Here is a 27,647-nt window from a genome sequence, read left to right as displayed (position 1 = left end):
CCGGTGCTGGGCCCACTGCCCAGGGTCCCCCCTCGCTCTGCCCAGCCGCTCACGACACCCGGCCCAGGACTGCTCCAGCCCCCAGCTCCAGCTCCACTCTGCCTCCAGCTCCCTGGGCTGCTTCGCTGGCCCCTCTGGCTCGGGTCGCTGCAGCTCCGCTCCCAGGGCAAGTCTGCTCTCTCTGGGGTGCTTTTCTGGTCCCTCTGGCTCTGGCCCAGCTCTGCTCCCCAGCTCAGCTCGGGCCCCTGCTTTCTCCTTAGCTCGGCCCCACTCTGTCTGACCCAAATCCAGCTCACGGGGAGGACGGGACCCTCCTGACTCCCTCATTAGCCTGCCCGCCCTGTCATTCAGGCTGACCTGGAGCACTGGCCTCTCCCCATTGTTCCTGGGGGCTGTCAGTCTCAGGGTCCTGATTCCCCACCGACCCTTCCCCCTTTGAGTACTGGGAGCTAGCAACTAAAACACCCCCACTGAATGTTAGTAAGGGGGCAACAGTCCCCTTACATTAGCATAAAACTCAGGTCTGCCCTGGCCACGAATTAAGCCCAGACCTGCAGGATGGGAGACAAGAATCCTCCCACTGAACCACAAGAGTGCGAAATAGAAAAAGCGACCTGCTACCCACTGCCAGAGCCCCTCTCTGGGCACAGGGGTGTGGCCGACACTCCCGGGAGCTCTCCGCTTCTGGTCCGACTGGAATTCTTTGGAAAATTAAGTCACTAATGACATAGTGATGAATGGGTTCAAGTTACATGTGCCCTGTGGCTTTAAGGGATTGGAGTAATGGTGAAGAGGTGAAAGGATGCAGAGCTGGGGAGCTGGGTGTGGTCCCTCAAAAGTTGCTTTGCTCTGGTGAGACCGAGCAGGTGTGGGGATTGTGCAAGCTGTGGTTTTTACGTGCATCTATAAAATTTAATGAAACCCCATTTTCAAAACCACCCATGGCTGGGAACGTAGGAGGAGCTCTTTGTGTCCTTCATAATCCTCAGGAAACTTGCTCCAACACTCCTCAATCACAGGGAGTATAGCTCAGTGGTAGAGCATTTGACTGCAGATCAAGAGGTCCCTGGTTCAAATCCAGGTGCTCCCTGGGCAGTGGTTGCTTTTTTAACGGAAACACATTTTCATGGCCATCTCCAGTATCTTCAGGAATTCCACTGAATGGGGGGTGCTTGAAATGAATTTAAACACGTAACATTTTCCTATGCAAATGTATCAAAACTTAGCAAACCTGTCCAGCCGCTGAAATCAATTCCAGTCCCCTGTGGCTCTAGTTTGTGTTTTCACCGATTGAACAAAGGTATAACATGATGCACACTGGCAGGTCCTTGTTCTCCAGGGGCTATGCTGTGCAGAAAAACAAGACCCACGTCCGGTTGGGGCTAGGAGTCTGATTGGTGCACCTTGGTGCAGGCTAAAGTCACCAGCACCCTGGCTCCTTCACATTCATCCAGCAGCAGCTGGGCCCCCAGGACAAGGCATGAGAAGAAGCCAGTGGCTCTGAGCAGGAAAATAGCCACCAAGAAGCTGGTCAGAGCTGCCAGGATCCCCAGAAAGGCCATCATGCCCCGGGCCAGGAATAGTCCTAAGAAAGTGGTGGCTGCAGCAGGGACCAGAATGGCAGAGAAAAGGTCTAAGCTGCCAAACCCAGAAGGTGGTCAACATCCCACCTAAAACCAAGTCAGGAGAGAGCCAGGCTAAAGCCAACGCCAAAGCCAGGGCTAAGAAGGTGGTCCTGAGAAAGAAGGGAAGAGATTCCCATGGGGATAACTCCTGCCCCCCAAATCCTTTTTTAAGAATCACCATGGGCCTCCCAGAGAGAGCCAGGTCCCCCAGGACAAGCCAGCCCATGGAGAGTAAAGCAAGTTGGTGGCAATGGGGTGTTTCTCTCCCAGAGGGGAGGTGCTGTGTTTTGTGAAGCACTTTCCAGATGAGAGAAACACTGACGAGGTAGCTGCCCATAACTCCTACGTGAGTCTGTGATCTGCTTCTTCTGTTGAAGAGGGACACTCGCTATTTGAGGCATGTGCGATTCCTCTGTGAGGGTGATAGGTCAGAAAAGGCTGAAAGATGAGACCATGGGGGGAAGGTGAATGGTGTTCCCACTCATACTCAGGCATGGGGTCTCACTTTCACTTCCCCTTCATTTTCCATCACCCATTCCCTAACAGACCCTCCACACATACACAGAGAGAGAGTCATACCCCGTCTCCCTCTCTCACCCACACTCCATTGGATGCAGCCTCTCGGTGACTCCCCCAGATGGGGGCTTGTCTCTGCATCTCCCCAGCCGGGAAGGAGAGAGGCTGAAGGGCCACAGGAGACAGGCGGGGCTAGACAGGAATGGAAGAGACACTTCCTCCTTCCACTTCTTAAAAGACACCTTTAATCTCACCCTGGAAAAGTTCCAGCACTGGGTGGGCTCAAACCACCTGCCTTCCCACAGGCAGCTGGTGGGAGGAGCCGGTTTTGTCACAGAAGGATGACCGGCTGTTGCTGTCTTCCTGGGGACTTGAACATGAGTTTGCTGTGGCTCACTCAACCCCCTTCCACCACCACAAGGCAACGCCACCTAACTGTGGGTGCCAGTTATGCAATTGGTCAGCACGCAGGACTTACAGAGCAGCGCTGGGGGGAGTGGTGGTGAGTTCAAGCTTTGCCTGGAGTGCTAGATTTTAAACAAGTGGCTTCTGCCATTTATCTTGCCCCATGGAAAATACAATTCCAGCTCTGGTTTCAGACGGGGCAGCCGTGTTAGTCTGTATCAGCAAAAACAACGAGGAGTTAGGGGGCTTATTCCTTCACCCACTCACTTCCCTGGTCCTTCTCGCATGAACAGAGAGCAACAATACCCGAAAGGTGCAAACAATTCGATGTTTATTGGGGTGAACTTCCAGCAAGCGTGATTCCAGTTTCCTTCCTTAGTATCCTCCTTCCCAGCTCTGACACCACAGAGCCTTACACCTGTGTCCCTGTTCCCATTCCTGCCCTTAGCCAAACACGATTCCAATTTCCCCAGCCCCATTCCCTCTTCCCATCCCCACCCATTACTTCCTGATTGACTGCAGACTACATAGTAAAACTTGAGTTCTGCCTAGCCACACCCCCAACCAATCATTTCCCTGAAATTTAACTAACCAAGCCTAACGTATTGCAACATGATTATTTAACCAATTATATCCCACCACCTTAATTAGTTTATACCCAGCAAAATTAATTATACAGCAGACAGGAACAATCACAGAACCAGACAGAGATTGTACAGACGAACAATAGCAAAGTGGGAACTACAATGACAAGACAATACAGAAGTGAGGATTTCACATCCCAGCTATTGATAGGTGAGTTCTTGCCAGACAGGATGCTATCAGACTAAGTTTCCTTTTACATCTTCTAGGCACTTCCCTTTCTCTGGAGGTGATAGGCATTATCAGGACAGGATTGTATTCCTAACCGCCCAACAGCACCTTATTTCAGTGCGACCAGCCTGGAACGTGAGGATGCGACCGACCACCCCCCAGCCCACGGCTGCCTCCGCTGCCTAGCCAAAGGCCCTATACAGTCAGACAGTGATTTTGATTCTCTCCTCTACACCTCTATAACTAGCTAAGTGACAAGAACGCACCCAAACTCTTAGAGCATAGGCCCTTACAGAGAGGCCTGAACATCCACCTCCCAACAAGTCCTTGTGGCACCTTAGAGACTAACAAATTTATCTGGGCATAAGCTTTCGTGGGCTAGAACCCACTTCATCAGATGCATGGAGTGGAAAATACAACAGGCAGGTATAAATACACCGCACATGAAAAGAAGGGAGTTGCCTTACCAAGTCGGGGGTCCGTGCTAACGAGACAATTAAATTAAAGTGGAAGTGGGCTCTTCTCAACAGTAGAATACCAAGGGAACGCTACTGTGTGCGGGCAGGTCCAGAGTGGCTGGGGAGGGCGGGCCGGCCGGCCGGCCGGCGTGGCCAGATAAGGAGCGGTTCGGGGTTTGTTGTGATCAGTATCTCGATAGGAGGCATTTCTGGCTTATGGCTCTGCTGGTACTAGCCCGAGGTTTTTTTGTGTGTGCTTCCATTCAGGGTGAAACCCAGACCCTTCCAGTCGCGTCCCTCCTTAGCCTCTGATGCCATGTGGGAGTCCAAGCGGCCACTGTGAAAAGAGTTGAACAAGTCGTTCCCATGACATTTTTGCTAGTTATTTGCTGGCTGTTAGAAGTATGAGCTGGGACTCCACAATTAACCACCTCACGTATCCCTCCTCCGTAATACAGCGCACCTTATAAATCAGCCACCCCCCGCCCTGTCCCGGACCAGCTGTAAACAGAGTGAAAAAAAACCATTATGAGTCCGAACAAAACAGGAGGGTGTATTGGGGCCATAGCGGGCTGGAATAGCGGAGTCCTAATGTCAGGGGAGGGGGGGTTGTGTCTGTGTTAGGAGCCCCCATGGCTGGCAGTAAGTCGGATCTGGGCATGGACACAGGCTGTACAGAAGGAGGCTTCACCGCGTCTGCAGGCCAACTCAGCAGCTGGTCGGTTTTCCCATGAATTTTCCCCTGTTGCTGGCTGGTGATGAGCGTCTCACGTCCAGCATGCCTGGGGGCAGAGCATACGCACCAGGCCTGGCCCTGTAGCACGTCAGTTCTCTTTTGGGCGACGTTCGGCTCAGTCCCTAGATGCCGAAATATCTCCGTAGCGTACCCAGACGGCTGCCTCCACCGGCTGGAACAGACGTTCAGGCTTCCACTCACGGGGAGCGGGTCACGCTTCGCCTGCGGGAGGCGCGCTCCCTCTCCTGCCTCCTCCCCACCGCCTCCGCCCATGGCCCCGCCCATTCTCCACACCTGCTCCAACCAGGCTCCGCCCCGGGCTCCGCCCCTGTTCCTGCTCGGCCCCCTCCCCACTCGCCTCCCCCCCCAAGCATCACTCAATGCATCCCTCGTCTCCTTCCCCGCTCCCGCACGAGGGCCCCCCCCACCTGCCGCTCACCATGTCCCTCCTCTCCTCCCCCACACAGCCCCTGCAGCCCCCAGGGACACAGCGAGCGGTGGGGGGCCTTGCAAGGGAGTGGGGGTGGATGAGAGGAGGGACAGGGTGGGCGGGGGGCTGAGGGGGGGAGGAGGTGGAGAAGTGGGAAAGGGGATTTAACAGATGCAGCTGTAAAATTTTAGACAGGTAAGGGGGCTGTCGGAGGGGATGGGGAGAGCGTGGGGGGGACCCAGGCTGGGGGCAGGGTGGGGAGGTCACGTTCCCTCCCCCTTGTGTCCCTCCCATGAGTGCAGTACGGGCGAGAAATGATTTCTACTTGCACCGCTGGAGATGGGAGAAGAATAAGAGGAGCAACGCGAATGTCCTCAGATTATCAGACCTTTGCTTTAACTACTAGGCCACCCGGACTGGTGTCCTGGCTGTCGTTTTACTGTTTCTAAGGTCTCTGCACCCTGTAACCTTTCCCCCCTTCACTGACTGGCTAGGCACGTTTCCCTTCCGGCTGCAGCGTGGTGAGCGTGTGTTTGTGCTAATGACCTGGCTGTGGATGGTTATTCATTCCCCACGTCCTCGACAGTTCAGACGGTCCCTTTCCTGTGCAGATCTCCAGCATATCATTCCAACAGCCGGGGTCAGGATTTCTCTGGGGCACGGAAACTTTTCAGGGGGCTGGTGAGTGAGCTCAGTCCGTGGGGTTTCACGGACTAACCACAGCCGCATAAGGAAAGAGCCGAGCCAGTGTCTCACTGTCAGGGACGCAGGTGGCCCCGTCCCCCCTGTCTGACCGTTGCCCTTGCAGGAGAGAAGGGTTCGATGGTATTGAATGACCAGGGAGGTTTTGCTGTTCATGGATCCGTGCAAAGGAAATTGTGTCTCTGTGTGAAATTGAAACAGCAAATGAAACATCCACATGGTGACCAAATGCCCTAAAGAGTGTGGATGAAGGACTGGGGCTGAGAAATGATTTAACGGGGGTCTGTATCAATTTATTGGCCTGAGTAAAAGTTACGGCTAAAAGGCTGCCATTGCTGTTAGCACTTGAACCTACGTAGGGGCACCCCGGTGGGTGTCAACTCCATGGCGTTAACCCGGGGTAGTCGATTCCTTTTATCGAGATCCAAATTTCTTGGTCAAGGTCTTGTCAAGGTCTAGACGCCAGAGAAAATAATACGCTGATGATAATCAGAAAAGGATTTTGCAGTCACGATGGGCATAACAATTATGATTGTGTCGTGTTTCATTCCTTAGATCTGTCACCTCCGCCCTTCCCTTTAGCCTTGTAGTTGACCAAGGGTGAAACTAAACATCTCTTCAGATACCAGGGGCTGTTTGTGCTCATTCCTGCGAGCTACACAGGGGTTTGAGGTTGCTGCTTTCAATCCTCTGGCTCTGCCGGGATAAGGAACAATTCAGGCTGTCTCTGAACTGAAGGAGGGAGATCATTTTTTGACAGGGAGAGGGAGGCCTCCTCTTAAAGGTGTTTGTCTGGCTGGCAGCCCTGGTTCCCAGGTCTCTCCTGAGGGAAGAAAATTTCAGTGCAAAATACCAAAACTTTTAACAGAGAGGAGGGAAAGGCGATGGCCACATGATGGGGCCAGTATGAACCACAACCTGGTTCTTTTATGTGGGATGACTCTGAACACTGGCTGATCTCCACACCCTTGGGTTGGAAGAGATGTTTAGTTTTGCACTTGGGAAACTACAAGGCTGAAGCAATTTTATGGATGGTGACACTAGGATTCAAGGGTTATTTTGTGTTGCAGAAAACGTTAAAAAACGCTTGAGCTGCCTGTTCTTAAAGGCTGGTTTCCCCAGGTCTGCGCCAAAAGTTCTTCTAGAGATGCCCTGGGTTCTCTCACGCCTCGGTGGGAACTAAAGAGAGTCGTCCTGTGCTGCCCTTGGCTCCAGGCTGATTTATCCGGGGAGGGGACGTGGAATCGACTTGTTGGCTGTTGAGAAGGGAGCCAGGCCAGTTCTCAGGGACCGAGAACTCCCAGCATCTTCCCAGCCCAGCCCAGCCCAGCCCAGCCTGCTGCCCTGCCCCAGCCTCTGTTCCCCTGGGGGCCCTGCGTTTGACTCGAGAGCGTGGCGGGGGCAGGAGGTGAGGCCAGCAGACAGCCTGTGATGGGCAGATGCGAGGAGCAAAGCGCCAGAGGCCTGGCCTGGCTCCCTCCTCAGCTGCAAACAACCAATTCCCCCCCACCCCTGAGATATCAGGGACCTGGGGGTGTTTCTAGCAGAGCACTTGGAACTGAATTGGGGAACCAGCTTTTAATGACAGGCAGCTCATGAGAGTAATGGCATGGTGAGAATGGAGTCCTCTTCTGTATATTACATACTTCAGTTAGCCTATTGTTTTTGGATGGCTAGTGCAATATTTAACAACACAGGCACAAGAATTGGAGTACCTCAGCTGTGTGAAACAGGACTGTTCTAGGTAAGTAACTTAAATTCCCACAAAAAATACAAATGCAAAAAGAGAGCAAATGTGTTAACCCATTTTTTGTCTTTTGAACAATTCCTGGGCAATTGTGTGCAGAAAAAATTAAGGGCTCAGACTAATTTTGTTACAATTTTATTTATAATATAAAAGAATTCAGAAGTAATTATCGGGACTCTTTTCTTGTAACGTTCCCGGCCGTAGAAAGAAACGGCTTTTTGGCTTTTTGTGATACGGGAGCCAGGTTCGTTCACTGTTCAGAGTCCCTGTGTGCCGAAGCGGGCTGTTGTCTTTCATTTCTTAGGTTCTGGTGCCGTCGTGTGGCCATTTCCTTCCCCTCTTTTCCGTGCAAAGCGCCGGTATTTTGCACTGTAACAATATTTCCTCGGCAGGGGGGGTGTGTGTGTGAAGGCTGCATTCATGTACTGAACAATCACTAGCAAGTGACAGAAAATCACCCATCTGATGAGGCCTCCGTCCCTCTCAAAAATCCTCTTCCTTCTTCCGTTAAGGGACATCCTGGATCTTGTCTTATCTCTGCAGAGCCCAGGGGTTGCAATCCGTAATCTCCAAGCTGTGGTGTGAAAACCTGCTCTGTCTTAATTTGCTACTGCCTGGGGTACATCTGTATCAATCACAGCCTTTAAATGACCAGTGAGGTCATTGAAACATGACGTATTTTGCAGCTTCCTTTACTGTGCTCACAATGGAGCATCCTGACACTGATACGTCTGCCCAAGTGACCTGTGGGTAGGATTCATTGTCGTGGGGCAGGGGATCATTTAAACTCTTCATTTCCTTAGGGTTCGCCTTCAATATACTTGGATGCTGGAGCGATCTCTGACCATTACAGTTCATCAACTCAGCAGGACAGCAAGGCACTTGTCCTGTGGCCTTGACCGAGAGAGGTTTCTGATCAAAGGGAGGGTAGATGCCAGCCATCTCCTGGGGTACTATCTCATTGGAGATGGAAGGGCTTGTTCAGAAAGAGATTTTGACGTCTGTAGGGTATCATAGAATATAGAATCATAGAAGATCAGGGTTGGAAGGGACCTCAGGAGGTCATCTAGTCCAACCCCCTGCTCAAAGCAGGACCAAGCCCCAATTTTTGCCCCAGATCCCTAAATGGCCCCCTCAAGGATGGAACTCACAACCCGGGGTTTAGCAGGCCAATGCTCAAACCACTGAGCTATCCCTCCCCGCAAAACATCACATCCCTGCATTGGCCGGGAATCGAACCCGGGTCAACTGCTTGGAAGGCAGCTATGCTCACCACTATACCACCAATGCCTCTAAAGAGGAGCCAGATGGGTTTGTCTCCAGGCAGGTGTATTTTAGTCTCTGGTAGGTAGAAATGAGAGCAAAGTATTTTGGATTTCCTATTCCCCCGCCTGAGGGCCATCTAGGCTCACCTGACATTTTTCCTGGCAGAAGCCGTTCCAGTCTGTTTATTACAGGGTCAAAATGTGGCTGCCATCACACAGAGGCATTAGCGGTGGCTGAGGTGAGAAGAGGGCCAAGAAGTCCTTTCCCTCCCCCAAACGCACCCGTGCACATGGAAGCCATAAGATTGCTGCAGCCTAAATGCCCTGATGGCAAACGGGGAGGGGCAGAAGGCACTGCCAGCTGTCCTGAGCACCCCAGAGGAGCCAGGCACGGTGTGGCCTGGGTGCTCCTTCATCTCTCCCGTACTGGTGAGGGCAACCCTCACTCCCCAGGGCTCCCGGTGGCCCCAGGGATTCCCCGGACTTCCACCAGCAGAAACGCCCCTCCTACCACCGCGGCTTGAAGATGTACCACCTTCTCCTCCTCCACCCCATGGCTCGAGCTTTAGCACCGTAACTGAGCCTGCAGTTGGTAAAGTGCTCCATGATCTCTAGGAAACACGACACAGGAGGGTTATAACTCTTGCGATGGAGACTCTCGAACTCAGACCAAGCTTAGTGGGGAGGCGGAGAGTTCTAGTGGGAAACTGAGGCGCAGTGAATAGCTCTTTAGAGGTTCAGGGTTCACCCACGGACCAACACAGGAGCCAGCGAAGCAGCCTAGCGAAAGGAATAAACCTACCCTGCTGTTTACATGAGGAGGAGGACTGATGCTGAATCCTGCCGCTGACAGAATCTGATATGAGCAAGTATCACACAGATCTCTCTCTAGGTCCCGAGCTTTCGGCTCAGGTCTGCACAGGCCCAGCCTGGTCACACCCCGCTCCTTTCATCTGGCTTCCCTCACTCAGCACAAAACCAAAGGCACTCAGGATGACACTTGGAAAGATGAGGAGTACTTGTGGCACCTTAGAGATGAACCAATTTATTTGAGCATGAGCTTTCGTGAGCTACAGCTCACTTCATCGGATGCATACTGTGGAAAGTACAGAAGATCTTTTTATACACACAAACCATGAAAAAATGGGTGTTTACCACTACAAAAGGTTTTCTCTCCCCCCACCCCACTCTCCTGCTGGTAATAGCTTATCTAAAGTGATCACTCTCCTTACAATGTGTATGAGAAAACCTTTTGTAGTGGTAAACACCCACTTTTTCATGGTTTGTGTGTATAAAAAGATCTATACTTTCCACAGTATGCATCCAATGAAGTGAGCTGTAGCTCACGAAAGCTTATGCTCAAATAAATTGGTTAGTCTCTAAGGTGCCACAAGTCCTCCTTTTCTTTTTGCGAATACAGACTAGCACGGCTGTTACTCTGAAACTTGGAAAGATGAGCGTTTCAGCTGATGAACCTGCCAGTTAAGAGCTGCTGCTGTTGCTGGAAATACAGCAGGGGACTATACCAGACAGATTAAACTCACCGGGCCCTTGGAGAATTTACAAGGGGAATCCAGAAAGTTTATGAGTTGGGATTCTGCAGAAAACTACAGGGAACTGAGAGCCAGGATTTCCACTGACTTGCTGCGTAACTTGAGCAAGTCACGGCACCTTCTGGGCCTCCAGTTTTCTCCTCTCAGCTTTCCAACATGATGCAACAGAATAAACTTGTGCTTGAAAAATAAGATGAGAAAGTCAGAATGAAAAAGTCCAAATCAGGAATCACAGGAAAAACCATCGCCAGTGCAATACAAGAAACACGGCTGTCATTGCTAAAACCACTACTTACTTACTTGTACAGACTTTCGACGGGTATTTGTTATTAAAATATAAATTCGATAGCACAAGAACAAAGGTCAATGATGAAGTGCTAAGAGTCATGAAAATAACATTTTAAAAAGTAATACATTGAAAGGAGCAAAAGCATATAAAAACTGGATTCCAAGGAAGGGAACGTAATTCAGGGAATCCCAGCCGCAGATAAGACAAATTGGTGACCTGCTAGGAGACGCTATACAGTCAGACGCACTGATCAGGGATTCTTTGTTTCTGAGGGGGTGTGTGTAAAATATTTCACTGAATCAAGTCTCCTGCCGCACCTCAGAAGGTTATATCAGATAGAGAGGAGCTGTGGTAACTAGGCATTGGGCCTGTGCCTTTTGCGGTCAGATGTTTGGCTGCGTGTGTGTGTTCCTTCTGTGTGCCGTCCCAGCTCTGTGCAGACAGCTGGCAGGGCAGAGCTCAAGCGAACCGCCCAATGACCACAGGATCTGTTAAGGTACAAAGGCACCCAGCCAGGTTTATTGTCGACGAAGCACGGTACTAGTATCCCGCAGACTCTACCGGACCGTTAATACAGGTATCCCCGTAACAATGGAACAGCTCAGTGAATGGCAGGACTTTTCGTTCCTCCCTAGGATAGACAAAGACACGTCTTCTGAGATACATCTTTATCCTCCGATACAAACAGATTATGTACCGCCCCTCTGACGTAGTTACTGCCCCCCCTCTGATGGAGCTAACCCCCACCCAGTACCTTGCACCTGTTTGGTGTGATCAAAACCTCTCTATCCATCATGCTGTCATCCTGACCTTATCCTTAAGATGGGTCAGCGTGTTCCTGTTCTCTTTGGGGAACGTGCTGGTATCGGGGTGGTCTGGTACCACCTGTCTGGAATGTATTGATGCGTGTTTTCTTGTGCCTAGCACTACTTAGGGATGTGAATTTCTGCAATATCAGCCCTGTTCTTGCCAGATTCTGGGAGCAGGACCTGCCTCTGGCTCAGAACTTAACTTTGCTTTGTATCAGCAAAGGTTTGACCACCACTTTAGTCCAGGCCACAGCCTCGCACCATGCCTCTGAGACAAGGCCCTAAGTCTCAGGTCCTCTGTCTACTACACCTTTAAGAACCCTGCCCTGGGATAGTACTGTCCTCTGGGCGAGGAAAGAAAAAAGCCCCCTTGCACACACCCCCACCCCCAATCTGTTATTGCAAACACAGGTGTCTCAGGCCACCGGGGTAGCTGTTACCCTCTCTGCCCCGGCCTGTGCCGGGGTTTTTCCCTCTGTCACCCTCTGCCAGGGCCTCCCCCTTGGACTTAACCCCGGCTCCTCCCCCCATCCCTGATTTTGCCCCTCAGCCCCTATCTTAACCCTGTCTCCAGCTGCTGGACCCCCCCTGACCAGCCAACTTCCACCCCCTGCTCAGACCCTGGCCATGCTCCGATTTGCCCCCTTTGCTCCTTTTTAGCCCCGGTAAATAGCAGTCTGCAGAATCTGGTGCCAAGGGAGGGCAGGGTGAAGGGCAGTGGCTTCGGCCGATGTTACTGAGCACGCTCAGTCCAAGCGAAGTAGCCTCCGAGAAGAGATTAGCAATTTAAGGCAGAGAGCAGTGGGATGCGCTGCCTGCCCCGGTCTGAACCTGCTCGTGCAGGGGGGGAAGATGCTCAAGTAACATCTGCTGGCGCCGGCTCCCTTGGGGGGCCGGGGGGGGGGGCTGTGCTCCCTGCTGCTTGGGAGGCGACAGCAGGGGGAGGCAGGGGCCATGCTGACTGCAGGGGTGGCGGGGGGGTTCAAAGAGTTGGAGGCAGGGAAGGAGAGAGCCCGAGGGGCAGCATCAAGGTGTAGGAGCCAGGGTTGGGGGGCGATGCGCGGCCAGACAGTGGCTGAGGAGAGACCCGGTATGGGGGGGGGGGGAGGATCACAGTTCCCACAAATGGGGGGGGGCACCATCTGCAGTTTGAAGAAAAAAACAAACCCCCAACAGGTTGGGGAAGCAGAGGGGCTTTCCCCTCCTTCCTCTTGCCAGGACAGTACAGCTGGATTCCCGGGGCGGTGCAATTAAGGGTACCGTGCGCCCCGATGCAGGAGACTTGATGCAGTGGAATATTTTACCTTATCCCCCCTCCCAAAGAGCTATAATGGTCAGACATGTTTTTAGTTTTTAAAAGAATCTCATCAGTTTGGCTGTCTGCATAAAGCCTCCTAGCAGGTCCCAGATGTGTCTTATCTGCCGCTCTGATTCCCTGAACTGAGCTCGGCCTTTTCCTTGTAATCCCCTGTGAAGACAGTCCCACCCCATTACATTATTTACTTTTTAACTGTTATTTTTCTTACTTTTAGCACGTCTTCATTTACCTTCATTAACGCTGCAGATGGTTCAAGGTTAAAATGTGAGGAGGGGGGGCAAGTGCTTCGGAGGAGAGGATTAAAATTCAAAATGCTCTGGACAAACTGGAGAAATGGTCTGAAGTCAGTAGGATGAAATTCAACAAGGACGAATGCAAAGTTCTCCACTTAGGAAGGAACGATCAGTTGCACACATACAAAATGGGCAATGACTGCCGAGGAAGGAGCCCTGCGGGAAGGGATCTGGGGGTCAGAGTGGATCACAAGCTAAATATGAGTCAACAGTGTAACGCTATTGCAAAAAAAGCAAACATCCTTCTGGGTTGTATTAGCAGGAGTGTTGTAAGCAAGGCACAAGGAGTAATTCTTCCGCTCTACTCCCTGCTGATCAGGCCTCAACTGGAGTACTCTGTCCAGTTCTGGGCTCCACATTTCAGGAAAGATGTGGACAAATTAGAGACACTCCAGAAGAGAGCAACAAAAATGATGAAAGGTCTAGAAAACATGACCTATGAGGGAAGATTGAAAGAACTGGGTTTGTTTAGTCTGGAGAAGAGAAGGCCGAGAGGGGACATGATCACAGTTTTCAAGGACATAAAAGGTGGTTCCAAGGAGGAGGGCGAAGAATTGTCCTTCTTAACCTCTGAGGACAGGACAAGAAGCAATGGGCTTCAATTGCAGCCAGGGCGGTTTAGGTTGGACATTAGGAAAAACTTCCCAACTCTTAGGGTGGTTAAGCACGGGGATAAATTTCCCACGGAGGTTGTGTAATGTCGATCATTGGGGATTTTTAAAAGCAGGTCGGACAAACAGCTGTCAGGGATGGTCTAGGCAATATTTAGTCCCGCGTTGAGAGCAGGGGGCTGGACTAGCAAACCTTAGCGTTCCCTCCCTGTGCGCGCAGGACCTTGCAGCTTACCCACACAGCACTGCTGCGTAGCAGGCCGGGGGTAATGTCGCTGGGTCTGTGACTGCCGTATCCTCAAAGGGGGGAGGACACCGCTTGGCAGGCTGCAACAAAAATATTTTGAGCAACCTGATGCTCTTTCAGCTCTGGCGCAGGGGGCGGGGCAGGTCCCCTGGCCCAGAAAGACCCCAAAAGAGGCCACGAGGCTTACGAGGCATGCTCGGCATTTGCTCCTGAAGCTGTATAAGATGTTTTCATTGCAGGCAGGGGCGCTAATCTCTTGACTCACCTGATCACGAAGTAAATCAGAGAGCAAGGGGGGAAATGTTATAACTAGGTGTGACGAAGGTGGGGGGGGGTTCTTGGGTTTTCCTTGGGTTTCCCAATGGTTTGCACGCAGAGGGGATGGGACTCAGTTTCCCTGGGTGTTACTGGTTTAATGAGATCATGGAAGAGGGAGTTTGTTGTTACACAGGACCGGCGAGGGAACTTGGGACCCCAGCCAATGGCCTGGAGAATGGAGACCCCAGTGACTGGTGACCTGGCGACCGGGAGGCCCAGCTCAGGAGTCCCAGCCGGGTCTGGCCAGTGGGAGGACAATGGGCTGCGGAGAGAGGACCCTGGTGACCGGACCAGCCAATTCCAGCCAAAGGGGGCCAGAGGACAGGAGAGGGGAGAGGAGGCCCAGGTGACTCTGTTTACCTGGACAGAAGACAATGGACAGAGGTGGGGCTTGGCGCCGGTGAGATCAGGTGCCCAGCTGGGAAGTGGGGGCTGGACAGAGGGAGCAGGCAGAGCCCCCCTGGATGCAGGGGAGACTTGGATGTGCAGTGCTGAGGGAGGCCAGTCCTGGGGGTCCTGTGGGTTTCCTATGCCGTGTTCAAATGCTCAATAAACCCTCTTGTTTTACGAGAGTCGCCCCGGTGTAGAGAACAGGGGGGCATTATTTCCTCTGGGAGTGGAGGCCCCAGGGTCCAGAGCGAGGGGACTCCCTGAGGGGACCCATGGCCGAGACAGGCGGGCTAAGGCTCAGAGAGGTGCGGTTCCAGGAGGTGGACGGGCTTCAGCCCCGAGAGAGAGTGGACCCCCGAGAAGGGCTGTCGCCCTGAAGGGGGTTCCCCCCAGGGCCCGCACGGGGCCAAGAGTGAGTCTGTGACACTAGGCGTGGCAGGATTTACAATAGATGGCAGTAAATGATGACTTCAGCTGGTGTACTGAAATTAATGAAAAACACCACCATGGGTAACAGGTAAGCATGCAGCCTTCCCTGCCCCCCCCCACCCCCCTTCGAAAATAAAAAGTGAAAAAGAGAAAAAAAAAATCTGAAAAATAACCATGGCTATTAACTGTCACCATTAGGAAAAAATAACTGAATTCTGCCCCGTGACGTGTACGCTGCGTATTACGGCCCCATTGTAGGGCCGTGGGTCTCCCCCTTGCCTGGCGGCTGGGCCCCGTTCAGGAGGCGGATTGGTCTCACGTACCCCCCAAGCCTCACCTCGCTTAAGAACAGCTGGCTTACAAAATCAGACGCAGAAACCACAAGAAGAAAGGGAGTACAAGCCTCCTGCACAAATATGAAAAGAACAGGAGGACTTGTGGCGCCTTCGAGACTAACCAATTTATTTGAGCCTGAGCTTTCGGGAGCGTCACTGCGCGTGATTCCTGAGTACCGGCCGGCTTTCTCGTTTTTATCGTGCAATTATAAAATAAATCGGCTGGACTTTCGATACCCTGCTTCCATGTCCGTGTGCAGCAGGGGTTCTCAGACTTTTCGCCTGGTGCCCCCTTTCGCACAGAAAGCCTCTGAATACGGAAACCCCCCCCCCCCTTATCAATGAACACGTTTTGATATCTTTAACGTCTTTATAAATGCTGGAGGCAAAGCGGGGTTCGGGCTGGAGGCTGACAGCTCGCGACCCCACCCTGTAAGAACCTCGTGACCCCCTGAGGAGCCCCGACCCCCCAGTGTGGGAACCCCCGGGGTGTAGCTTATAGAGTCGTATACACAAGTCACTGTTTGACCTTTTACTTTGCTCGGGCGGTTTATGCAGCCTGACATAAATCAAGGCGAACGTAGCCCCGGGGAAGATCTCTGTGCATCCCCTATGTGGGGGGGACGGACGACCTGTTCCCCGTTTGAGACCCCCCCTGTTGTAGAAGCTACTTGGGCACCTAAATCCCAGCATGATGGAAGCAGGGGGATGGTCCCGCTCTTCCGGGGAACGACCCTGGCGGGAGGCAGGACCCGGGCCTTTAGCGGGAGGCTTTCAGGGGAGCAGCCCTGTTAGTCTGTAGCCGCAGAAGGAACCCGAGGCCTCCTGGCACCTCCCGGGCGAACCCACGTTTATTTGGGCATCAGCTCTCGCCGGCCGCCCCCTGGGAGCCGTGTCCCGATATCTGGGGCTTTGGCTTTTACAGTCACCCCCCCCACCCCAGCCAGGCACCAAACTGTAACCCCCCCCCCAGCCCCCCACCCCAGCGGGTGTCTGCCCCTCTCGGGGGGTCTCCTCTGCCCCCCCCAGCCCGCCCCATTCCCGGAGCCTCGCAAACACCCTGCGTGGGGCCCGGAGGGGCAGGGCCAGGCCCGGGCAGGAGCCGCCCCTTCCTGCCCCCCCGGGCCCGGGAGCCCTTCGTGCGGCCGCGGCGGCGGGGCCATGGCCGGGGCCGGGAGCCGCGCGGTGGGGCCGGGCGGGGACACGCGTGGGGCGGACACGCGGGGCGCGGAGCCCGGCGGGGCGCGGGAGGGGAGCGCAGCGCACCGGGGGGCGGGGGGGGGTATCTGGGGGGCAGCGCTGGGCTGGGGGGAACGGCTGGGGCTGGGGGTTGGGGGCTGTTTGGAGCTGGGGGCTTGGGGGTGTCCCGGGGGGGACAGAGCGGGGAGTTTGCGGGGTGTCCCGGGGGGGTATAGCTGGGGGTTTGGGGCGTGTCAGTGGGGCTCAGAGCTGGGCTGGGGGGAACGGCTGGGGCTGGGGGTTGGGGGCTGTTTGGAGCTGGGGGCTTGGGGGTGTCCGGGGGGGGCAGAGCGGGGAGTTTGGGGGTGTCCCGGGGGGGGGGCAGAGCGGGGAGTTTGCGGGGTGTCCCGGGGGGGTATAGCTGGGGGTTTGGGGCGTGTCAGTGGGGGTCAGAGCTGGGCTGGGGGGAACGGCTGGGGCTGGGGGTTGGGGGCTGTTTGGAGCTGGAGGCTTGGGGGTGTCCCGGGGGGGGCAGAGCGGGGAGTTTGGGGGGTGTCCCGGGGGGGGCAGAGCTGGGGGTTTGGGGGTGTCCTGGGGGGGCAGAGCGGGGAGTTTGCGGGGTGTCCGGGGGGGTATAGCTGGGGGTTTGGGGCGTGTCAGTGGGGGTCAGAGCTGGGCTGGGGGGAACGGCTGGGGCTGGGGGTTGGGGGCTGTTTGGAGCTGGAGGCTTGGGGGTGTCCCGGGGGGGGCAGAGCGGGGAGTTTGGGGGTGTCCCGGGGGGGTATAGCTGGGGGTTTGGGGCGTGTCAGTGGGGGTCAGAGCTGGGCTGGGGGGAACGGCTGGGGCTGGGGGTTGGGGGCTGTTTGGAGCTGGAGGCTTGGGGGTGTCCCGGGGGGGGCAGAGCGGGGAGTTTGGGGGGTGTCCCGGGGGGGGCAGAGCTGGGGGTTTGGGGGTGTCCTGGGGGGGGGCAGAGCGGGGAGTTTGGGGGGTGTCCCGGGGGGGTATAGCTGGGGGTTTGGGGCGTGTCAGTGGGGGTCAGAGCTGGGCTGGGGGGAACGGCTGGGGCTGGGGGTTGGGGGCTGTTTGGAGCTGGGGGCTTGGGGGTGTCCCGGGGGGGGCAGAGCGGGGAGTTTGGGGGGTGTCCCGGGGGGGTATAGCTGGGGGTTTGGGGCGTGTCAGTGGGGGTCAGAGCTGGGCTGGGGGGAACGGCTGGGGCTGGGGGTTGGGGGCTCTTTGGAGCTGAGGGCTTGGGGGTGTCCGGGGGGGGCAGAGCGGGGAGTTTGGGGGTGTCCCGGGGGGGGGCAGAGCGGGGAGTTTGCGGGGTGTCCGGGGGGGTATAGCTGGGGGTTTGGGGCGTGTCAGTGGGGGTCAGAGCTGGGCTGGGGGGAACGGCTGGGGCTGGGGGTTGGGGGCTGTTTGGAGCTGGGGGCTTGGGGGTGTCCCGGGGGGGGCAGAGCGGGGAGTTTGCGGGGTGTCCCGGGGGGGTATAGCTGGGGGTTTGGGGCGTGTCAGTGGGGGTCAGAGCTGGGCTGGGGGGAACGGCTGGGGCTGGGGGTTGGGGGCTGTTTGGAGCTGGAGGCTTGGGGGTGTCCCGGGGGGGGCAGAGCTGGGGGCTTGGGGGTGTCCTGGGGGGGGCAGAGCGGGGAGTTTGGGGGGTGTCCCGGGGGGGTATAGCTGGGGGTTTGGGGCGTGTCAGTGGGGGTCAGAGCTGGGCTGGGGGGAACGGCTGGGGCTGGGGGTTGGGGCTGTTTGGAGCTGGGGGCTTGGGGGTGTCCCGGGGGGGGCAGAGCGGGGAGTTTGGGGGTGTCCCGGGGGGGTATAGCTGGGGGTTTGGGGCGTGTCAGTGGGGGTCAGAGCTGGGCTGGGGGGAACGGCTGAGGCTGGGGGTTGGGGGCTGTTTGGAGCTGGGGGCTTGGGGGTGTCCCGGGGGGGCAGAGCAGGGAGTTTGGGGGGTGTCCCGGGGGGGCAGAGCTGGGGGTTTGGGGTGTCGGGGGGGTACAGCTGGGAGTTTGGGGGGTGTCAGTGGGGGGCAGCGCTGGGGGTTGGGGGCTGTTTGGAGCTGGGGGCTTGGGGGTGTCCCGGGGGGGCAGAGCTGGGGGTTTGGGGGGTGTCAGTGGCAGGGAGCAGAGCGGGGAGTTTGGGGGGTGTCTATGGGGGCAGAATGGGAAGTTTGGGGTGTCTGTGGGGTCAGAATGGGGAGTTTGGGGGTGTCAGGGTGTGGGGAGAGCTGGGGGTTTGGGGGGGTGTCAGTGGCAGGGAGCAGAGCAGGGAGTTTGGGGGGTGTCAGTGGCAGGGAGCAGAGCGGGGAGTTTGGGGGGTGTCTGTGGGGGCAGAATGGGAAGTTTGGAGGTGTCAGGGTGGGGGGCAGAGCTGGGAGTTTGGGGGGTGTCAGTGTGGGGGGCAGAGTGGGGAGTTTGGGGGGTGTCGGGGGCAGAGCTGGGAGTTTGGGGGGTGTCGGGGGGCAGAACGGGGAGTTTGGGGGGTGTCTGTGGGGGCAGAGCGGGGAGTTTGGGGGGTGTCAGTGTGGGGGCAGAATGGGGAGTTTGAGGGATGGCGAGGGGCAGAGGTGGGAGTTTGAGGGGTGTCAGGGTGTGGGGTAGAGCTGGGAGTTTGGGGGATGCCGGGGGTAGAGCTGGGAGTTTGGGGTGTCCTTGACTTGCGGGGGTGGGTCCATGTTCTGGAGGGGGGGGGGCGTTGGAGCTGGGGAGACTGGGGCAATGTCTGAAGTTGGTTGATTGGGAGGCACGTGGGGCCAGGGGATGTTGGGAGCTGGGGGCTTGGGCTGCACCCCCGTCACTTCACCACGGGGTCCTGGGATTTCTCCGGGAAACCTGGGCCCCCTTTCATTGCCCCCTCCCGGGTCTTCCTTGCTGAGGCTAAAGAAGACCTGGTTAAAAGTCTGAGTCCCAGGGACTCTGCATGGACATCTGCAGGCCCGGATGGGAGGCCGTTTGCAGCAGTTTGTAACCCCTCCTCCCCCCCCGCTTCTTCCAGGAGCCCCCCCGAGAGCGTCGGGCCCCTCCGGGCAAAGAGAGAGAAGCCGCCGAAGCCGAGGAGCCGCGGCAAAGCCAGGAGCTGCTGGTAGGTGCCCAGGGCCCAGGTTCGCCAGGGATCCCGGTGCCCCGAGTGACGGCGAATGCAGGGCCCGGCCTGCCAGCCTCATCCAGGGACCCGTCCCCACCGGAGCCCAGGGTCCGACACGGGGGTGGCATGGTGCCCGTAGGGTGCGGGAGGCTGCTGGGCAGGAGCGGGTCAGTCTGTGTGAGCCCAGAGCCCTGCCCACGGGCTGTCTGCCCGTCACAGTGACCGGGGAGCCTTTCCCGCACCTGGGGGATGGGGAGGAAATGCGGGCTGCGGAGATGGAGAGTTTGGCCCAGAGCAATCGGATGAGGTTTTGGGGAGAACAGTCCCCCCCCGTGAGCGATGTACAGCTCACCCCTGCCCTGATCCGTCCCCCCTTGCCGGGGTAAATAACCTTCCCATCCCCCAGCGCAAGAGATCCCACGCTCTGGGAAATTACTCCCCCACCCGCCGGGAGGGGCATTTATGGGTCTCCCCCGGTACCCACCCGCCCTCTCCCTGTGGCTGCAGAGCCGGACGGCAGCCGAGAGGCAGAAGATGGTCTGGGAGTGGCGGGAGCTGCGAGGGTTTCTGGCGGAGCAGGAGCAGCGGCTGCTGTCCCGGCTGGAAGAGCTAGAGAGAGCCATTGCCCAGAGAAGGGATGCGGGCGTCTGCCGAGTGTCCCGGGAGATTTCCCTGCTCGGGGAGCGGGGAGGAGAGAAGGGGCAGCCGCTGAGCCCACCCCTGCAGGTCAGGCTGTCGTTGCAATGACCACACGCAGCGTTCCTGTAGGAGCATCTGCCTGCAGACCCCAAAGCACTTTACAAAGGGGGGACAGGGGCATTCTCCCTATGGGACAAAGGGGGAAAGCGGGGCAGAGCCCTGCCCAAGGCCACACGCTGAGTCTGTGGCAGAGCCAGAGATGAGTCCTGGATGCTACAACCCCAAAACCTTCTCTCCTGCCCTGTCAATGTGTGTCTACATTTGCACTTGCAGGGTGAAATCCCGTCCCCCACGCCGAGGCCCCGAGCCAGGCCTAAGGCCCCTCTCACCCCAGGTGAACGGGTTTAATGGGGTCAGGGGGCTTGCGGGGCTCTCAGCCCTAGCGGGACTTTCACTCTCAAGGCGGAGAAATATTTTCTTCCTGTAAAGTGCCTGGGGAGAAACTTTCTCCAGTGGTGTCCTCCCAGCCAGGCTTCCTGGGGCTGCTGAGAACAAACATCCCTGCTGGGGGGCCGGGGCGGGGGGCGGCAGCTGCTCTCTGAACGGGAACCTGAGAGTCTGAAATGCCCCAAACACCCGAGACGCCCAGGATGGCTGCCCTGCCGAGCAGGAGGCCTCCCCAGCCTGCGGCGCCCCCCTGACAGCCTCTCCTTTCTCTCCCTCTCAGGATGCTGGAAACCCTGGGAGCAGGTAAGTCCCCGGCTCCATTTCACTCCACCTCGTGCTCCCTTACGCTTGGAAACTGCACTTAATATTGCCTTTCCCCCACCCTTGCAATATGAGACGAGCTGTCTCCCCTAGCAGCTGTCTCTGGCAGCTAATGAGGTCCCGCCAGGGCTGTCTGACATATGGCCCGTGGGCCGGACCTGGGCTGTCTGTCGTATTTTTGTGGCAGCATCACGTATTCACAGTGTGCAGAATCTCGGCTTTCCATTTTTTTTTTAAAGGAAGTTTCTATCCCTCCTGGTTTCAAAGAAAGCCTCCCAAACGCAGACGGAGACACGTCGCCTCTCGGAGTCAGCCAACGCCATGGCTCGGACGGGTGTGAACTCCCTTGTCCTCCGTTCATCTCATTGGAGGGTCAGCTGAGATGATGACACTTCAATGTCAGCAGTCAATGTTCCTTAGCTGGTCGCGGGTGGAACGGGGAGAGGGCGGGAGTGAAGCCCTGGAGGGGTGGGAATAGGGAGTTCCTGTAGGGAGGAGAGACACGAAGACCGTGAAGAGCGAGAAATGGAGAAAGGAGGGAAACAAGAGGTGGAAATAGCAGGAGCCGTAGCAGGTGCAGGAGGGGGCTATTTTCCCCCTGCGTGATGCTGATTGTGACAATCGAGGACTTAGTAAATAACAGTAACGAATTGTTGGTGTGGGGATCCAGGCCCATTTCTCTCCCCTCCTCCTTTCCCTAGCAGGGAGGATGGGACGTTTGCGGAGCTGGAGAGGAGGCTCAGCGATTTCTCTCTGACAAGTGCCGTCCTGCAGCAGGTCCTGCGGGGATTCAAAGGTGAGTGGGAGTCTGGGGGTGACGTCTCCTCTGGTTAGAGCGACCCCGGCCCTGGGGAGGAGTCGGGGACTCTCGGGATGTCACTGACCCCGGGCTCCATCTCGCAGCCCCAGCTCCGCGAGTCGCCCTTCCCCATGGAGTCGCCCTGTGGGGCTGGCTCTGTCCGCCGCGGCTGCGTTGTGGGCCTCGGTCTGTGTCCCCGTCCCGTAGTTAACAGCGGTTCCATTCGTAACCGAGGGGAACCTCCCCAGGATCGCGAGGGCCTGAATCCTCACCTCTCCCGTCCTCTCCTTCCCCTAGAGACGCTGCGACGGGAGCTGGGGAGCGACACAGGTACGTGTCCGTCTCTGACGGGCCGGGGGCAGATTTCACACCAATAACCACGTTCGCGGCAGGGGGGCGCCGCCTCCAGCCCCCACGTGCCCCTGGAAAGGGTGGAACGACGTGACGCCGGGTGAGCCCCGTGACTGGTTCGCTCCTGCTGTGCGTCCGATGGGGATTCAGAGCGAATCCGGAGCTCAGGGGGGTGTTTCCCTTAGGGGCAGCAAGGAACAACCATCTGAAAGGTACGAGAAAGGGTGAGGCAGGACGAACCATCCATATGCTGAGCAGTCCGGCAGCTTTTAACAAGTGACTGAAGATGGACCCAGGAAGGTGCGGGGCAGGGAAGTCTTAGGTGGAACCCAGCTGTATAGACTGACTTCGAATGAGAAATGGGGCTGCTACCAGGTGTACAGATGGGCTGTGAAGGGGAAGAGAGCGCGTGGTCTAATTTTGAACGAGAAGGAAGGTGCTATAGTGTATATCTGTGTTTCTCACACTTTTCCCGGCGGTGAGCTGTTGTATTGATTTTTCAAAGCTTAACGGGTTAAATGTGTTTATAAACTTTTGTACTGTTTAATATTAAGACAGTGATAGAAAGAAAACCTTTTCTTTCTTTCTTTCTTTCTTTCTTTCTTTCTTTTTCTTTCACAGAGGCTTTGCTTTTACTTTTCTTTTGGCAAACTCTTAAAAAACATTTATTTTCGTTGAAATGGTCATGACTGAGCGTGAGTTAATATTTTCACTTGCCACTCTGTTTCGTGCTTGGCAGGTGTGTGAGTTTAATAATTGTTTAGACGATTTGGTTTATTTGCACGTGTGGGTTTTGGGGGGTTTTTTTCCCCTATTTTTTAAAGAGATGGTTCATTTATTTTTTGAACAAATTGAGTTAGTTTAACGTGTCTGCTTTGTTTTCTTTTGGCATTTTAGAATTTATTGTTAGGCCAGGTATGAAGATAAAACAGGCAACTAGGCCTCACATCGTTCGAATTTGTACATGATACGAAAGTTGACACATCCATTTTTATAGCTGATTTTAAGGCTAACAATACAGCAACCACGTCAGGATACCAGCTGGCGACAGAATTTAGTTTAATTTTTCAGATTTTTTTTCTCTTATTCATAGATATATATGTTTGCATCAGAATGCTGGCTCCTGTTTTGAAGGAAGGAAGGATTCGCTATTTATATACGCCAAGGGAAAATTGGCACAAACATTTCCTTTATAAGACAGTTATTGCAATTTTTGTGGACAAATACTGATGACTTTTCCATTAATTATTGCCTTAAGATTAGTGTCCTGACACTGATGCAGTTGGGTTAATTTTTTTTGCTTTTAAGAACTGTTTAGTTTTAACAGACTTATTTTTTACTTTTTTTATTTCATCGTTGGAATTTAGGAGGTTCGTTGGCACTTGGCACTTTACTCTTTCTTTATTTGTTTAGATTTTTGGTTTAGATTATAGGTTTCTATTTTTTTTTAATGTGTTTTGTTTAGATTTTGAAAGAACGGTGGTTGACTTGAAGAATGACATTTTAATTAATGATGTAACTGAAGTGTCGTAGATCTTACTCTGTTACTCGTACCTTTTCGTAGTTTGAGGGGTGTTTTGGCAGTACTTGGTTGTTTACATAAGCAGTAGCTTGGGGGGCTTGAGTTTATTTTTGCATGCCACTCAGGACTTACACTGTGTTCTATCCATGCAACTTTTAAGCACACATTTTTTCCTTTTTGAGGGTAAAGTAAGCAAGGGGTTCGAGTTGTTTTTAACTTTTGTATGGCCTGATTTTGTGCAGGTACCCAGTCCCAGTCCCGATGTCCGTGTAGTAATTTACTCAGGGGTCTGGTAATTTTGGCATATGTTGGGATGAATTCCCTGCAGTAACCGTAGATTCCCAGAAAACTACAGATTTCTCACACATTGCGGGGGGGGCGTTAAATTAATTAGAGTTTGCACTTTGTGTTCTGGGGTCTTAGACCCTTAGCAAATTTTAAAGCCAGAATAGGTTTCAGAGTAAGAGCCGTGTTCGTCTGTATTTGCAAAAAGAAAAGGAGTACTTGTGGCACCTTAGAGACTAACCAATTTATTTGAGCATGAGCTTTCGTGAGCTACAGCTCACTTCATCGGATGCATGCCGTGGAAACTGCAGCAGACTTTATATACACACAGAGAATATGAAACAATACCTCCTCCCACCCCACTGTCCTGCTGGTAATAGCTTATCTAAAGTGATCATCAAGTTGGGCCATTTCCAGCACAAATCCAGGTTTTCTCACCCTCCACCCCCCCCCACAAATTCACTCTCCTGCTGGTAATAGCCCATCCAAAGTGACAACTCTCTTCACAATGTGTATGATAATCAAGGTGGGCCATTTCCTGCACAAATCCAGGTTCTCTCACCCCCTCACCCCCCTCCAAAAACCCACCCCCATACACACACAAACTCACTCTCCTGCTGGTAATAGCTCATCCAAAGGGACCACTCTCCCTACAATGACAGGTTTCAGAGTAACAGCCGTGTTAGTCTGTATTCGCAAAAAGAAAAGGAGTCCTTGTGGCACCTTAGAGACTAACCAATTTATTTGAGCATGAGCTTTCGTGAGCTACAGCTCACTTCATCTGATGCATACCGTGGAAACTGCAGCAGACTTTATATATACACAGAGAATATGAAACAATACCTCCTCCCACCCCACTGTCCTGCTGGTAATAGCTTATCTAAAGTGATCTTCAGGTTAGGCCATTTCCAGCACAAATCCAGGTTTTCTCACCCTCCACCCCCCCACACAAATTCACTCTCCTGCTGGTGATAGCCCATCCAAAGTGACAACTCTTTACACAATGTGCATGATAATCAAGTTAGGCCATTTCCTGCACAAATCCAGGTTCTCTCACTCCCTCACCCCCCTCCAAAAACCCACCCCCATACACACACAAACTCACTCTCCTGCTGGTAATAGCTCATCCAAACTGACCACTCTCCAAGTTTAAATCCAAGTTAAACCAGAACATCTGGGGTGGGGGGGGGTAGGAAAAAACAAGAGGAAATAGGCTACCTTGCATAATGACTTAGCCACTCCCAGTCTCTATTTAAGCCTAAATTAATAGTATCCAATTTGCAAATGAATTCCAATTCAGCAGTTTCTCGCTGGAGTCTGGATTTGAAGTTTTTTTGTTTTAAGATAGCGACCTTCATGTCTGTGATTGCGTGACCAGAGAGATTGAAGTGTTCTCCGACTGGTTTATGAATGTTATAATTCTTGACATCTGATTTGTGTCCATTTATTCTTTTACGTAGAGACTGTCCAGTTTGACCAATGTACATGGCAGAGGGGCATTGCTGGCACATGATGGCATATATCACATTGGTGGATGTGCAGGTGAACGAGCCTCTGATAGTGTGGCTGATGTTATTAGGCCCTGTGATGGTGTCCCCTGAATAGATATGTGGGCACAATTGGCAACGGGCTTTGTTGCAAGGATAAGTTCCTGGGTTAGTGGTTCTGTTGTGTGGTGTGTGGTTGTTGGTGAGTATTTGCTTCAGGTTGCGGGGCTGTCTGTAGGCAAGGACTGGCCTGTCTCCCAAGATTTGTGAGAGTGTTGGGTCATCCTTTAGGATAGGTTGTAGATCCTTAATAATGCGTTGGAGGGGTTTTAGTTGGGGGCTGAAGGTGACGGCTAGTGGCGTTCTGTTATTTTCTTTGTTAGGCCTGTCCTGTAGTAGGTAACTTCTGGGAACTCTTCTGGCTCTATCAATCTGTTTCTTTACTTCTGCAGGTGGGTATTGTAGTTGTAAGAAAGCTTGACAGAGTTGGCCTAACCTGATGATCACTTTAGATAAGCTATTACCAGCAGGACAGTGGGGTGGGAGGAGGTATTGTTTCATATTCTCTGTGTATATATAAAGTCTGCTGCAGTTTCCACGGTATGCATCCGATGAAGTGAGCTGTAGCTCACGAAAGCTCATGCTCAAATAAATTGGTTAGTCTCTAAGGTGCCACAAGTACTCCTTTTCTTTTCTCCCTACAATGTGCATGGTAATCAAGGTGGGCCATGTCCAGCACAAATCCAGGCTTTCTCACCCCCCCCCCTTTTTTCCCGGGGACACACACACACACATACACAAACTCACTCTCCTGCTGGTAATAGCTCATCCAAACTGACCACTCTCCAAGTTTAAATCCAAGTTTAACCAGAACGTCTGGGGGGGGGGGGGGGGGTAGGAAAAAACAAGGGGAAATAGGCTATCTTGCATAATGACTTAGCCACTCCCAGTCTCTATTCAAGCCTAAGTTAATTGTATCCAATTTGCAAATGAATTCCAATTCAGCAGTTTCTCGCTGGAGTCTGGATTTGAAGTTTTTTTGTTTTAAGATAGCGACCTTCATGTCTGCGATTGCGTGACCAGAGAGATTGAAGTGTTCTCCGACTGGTTTATGAATGTTATAATTCTTGACATCTGATTTGTGTCCATTTATTCTTTTGCGTAGAGACTGTCCAGTTTGACCAATGTACATGGCAGAGGGGCATTGCTGGCACATGATGGCATATATCACATTGGTGGATGTGCAGGTGAACGAGCCTCTGATAGTGTGGCTGATGTGATAAGGCCCTGTGATGGTGTCCCCTGAATAGATATGTGGGCACAGTTGGCCACATATAGTTACCCTTCTTTGGATCATTGACTTTTGCCTGAGGATTTTTAGGTATTTTAGCACACATTTGTTGGTTTCTACGTGCTTTCGTAAGGTTGTACTAAGCATTAAAACAGTATTTACATAAGTAGTTATGCCTTTTTCGCTCTCTCTCTTTCACACATGCAATTTAGGCTGGTTTTCAAAAACAATTACTTTTGAATATTTTTTAATTCCTTTTGTAAGTTTTCACGATTAGCAATTTTGTTAATTTTTTCACATGTGAGAAATTATGGGCCGCTTTTGAGGGAGGATTTTTTTGATTGTTGAGCTGGTATTGTAAGAAAATTAAATAGGATTTCTTTTCTTTTTTTTTTTTTTAATTTAAAATTAATGTTTGCTGTTTAATTAGCAAGGCCTGGGGAGAATTTTTGTAATTTTTTTGAAGCAGTCAAACTGAAGGTAAGGTTCAAGATAACACATAGCCTCTCTAATAAAATTTTCAGGGTTTAGTTTTGGGATTATGCCAATTGTGGTGACTGATGGGACAAAGTTTTGTCATTTCCATGTGGAAGGAAACACTGTATCCGTTAAACTGTGCAGGACGTTTACAATGGAGGATGCCCTACAACAAAAGCATTGCCCTCCTTAGAATTTAAGAGGTGAACGTTTTAAATGAATATTAAGTAGGGCTGTCGTTTAATTGCAGTTAAGTCAGGTGATTAACTCAGGGACCAGGTCATGGTTGTACAAGGTCTCAGTGGGTTTAGCCCTGGTGGGAAGGGTTGTGTATGTTCTGTAATAAAATAATAGAATGGCTCTTTATTTTCCCAGGAAAAGAGCTAGGGGGAATCAAGACGTGAAATGCACTGAGGTCCCTTCTGAACTCTCACCTGTTCTCCCTCTCACCCCGACAGGCTCTAGAATAACGTCTA

At 53.6% G+C, this 27,647-nt stretch overlaps 1 protein-coding gene and 2 non-coding genes across 3 annotated transcripts in view; 2 read left to right on the top strand and 1 right to left on the bottom strand.

The window, feature by feature from the left end:
• The window catches only part of LOC144258244 (uncharacterized), a 222,074-nt gene that overhangs the window by 131,655 nt on the left and 62,772 nt on the right, over nt 1-27,647 (top strand).
• Nucleotides 1,019-1,090, top strand: TRNAC-GCA (transfer RNA cysteine (anticodon GCA)). Its single transcript has one exon. It is a non-coding gene; the product is annotated as a tRNA-Cys (tRNA).
• On the bottom strand, nt 8,651-8,722 carry TRNAG-UCC (transfer RNA glycine (anticodon UCC)). The gene has a single exon. It is a non-coding gene; the product is annotated as a tRNA-Gly (tRNA).

This window comes from Eretmochelys imbricata, chromosome 28 (assembly GCF_965152235.1).
Source record: "Eretmochelys imbricata isolate rEreImb1 chromosome 28, rEreImb1.hap1, whole genome shotgun sequence".
NCBI lineage: Eukaryota > Metazoa > Chordata > Testudines > Cheloniidae > Eretmochelys > Eretmochelys imbricata.
This window is presented reverse-complemented; position numbering and strand designations above follow the sequence as displayed.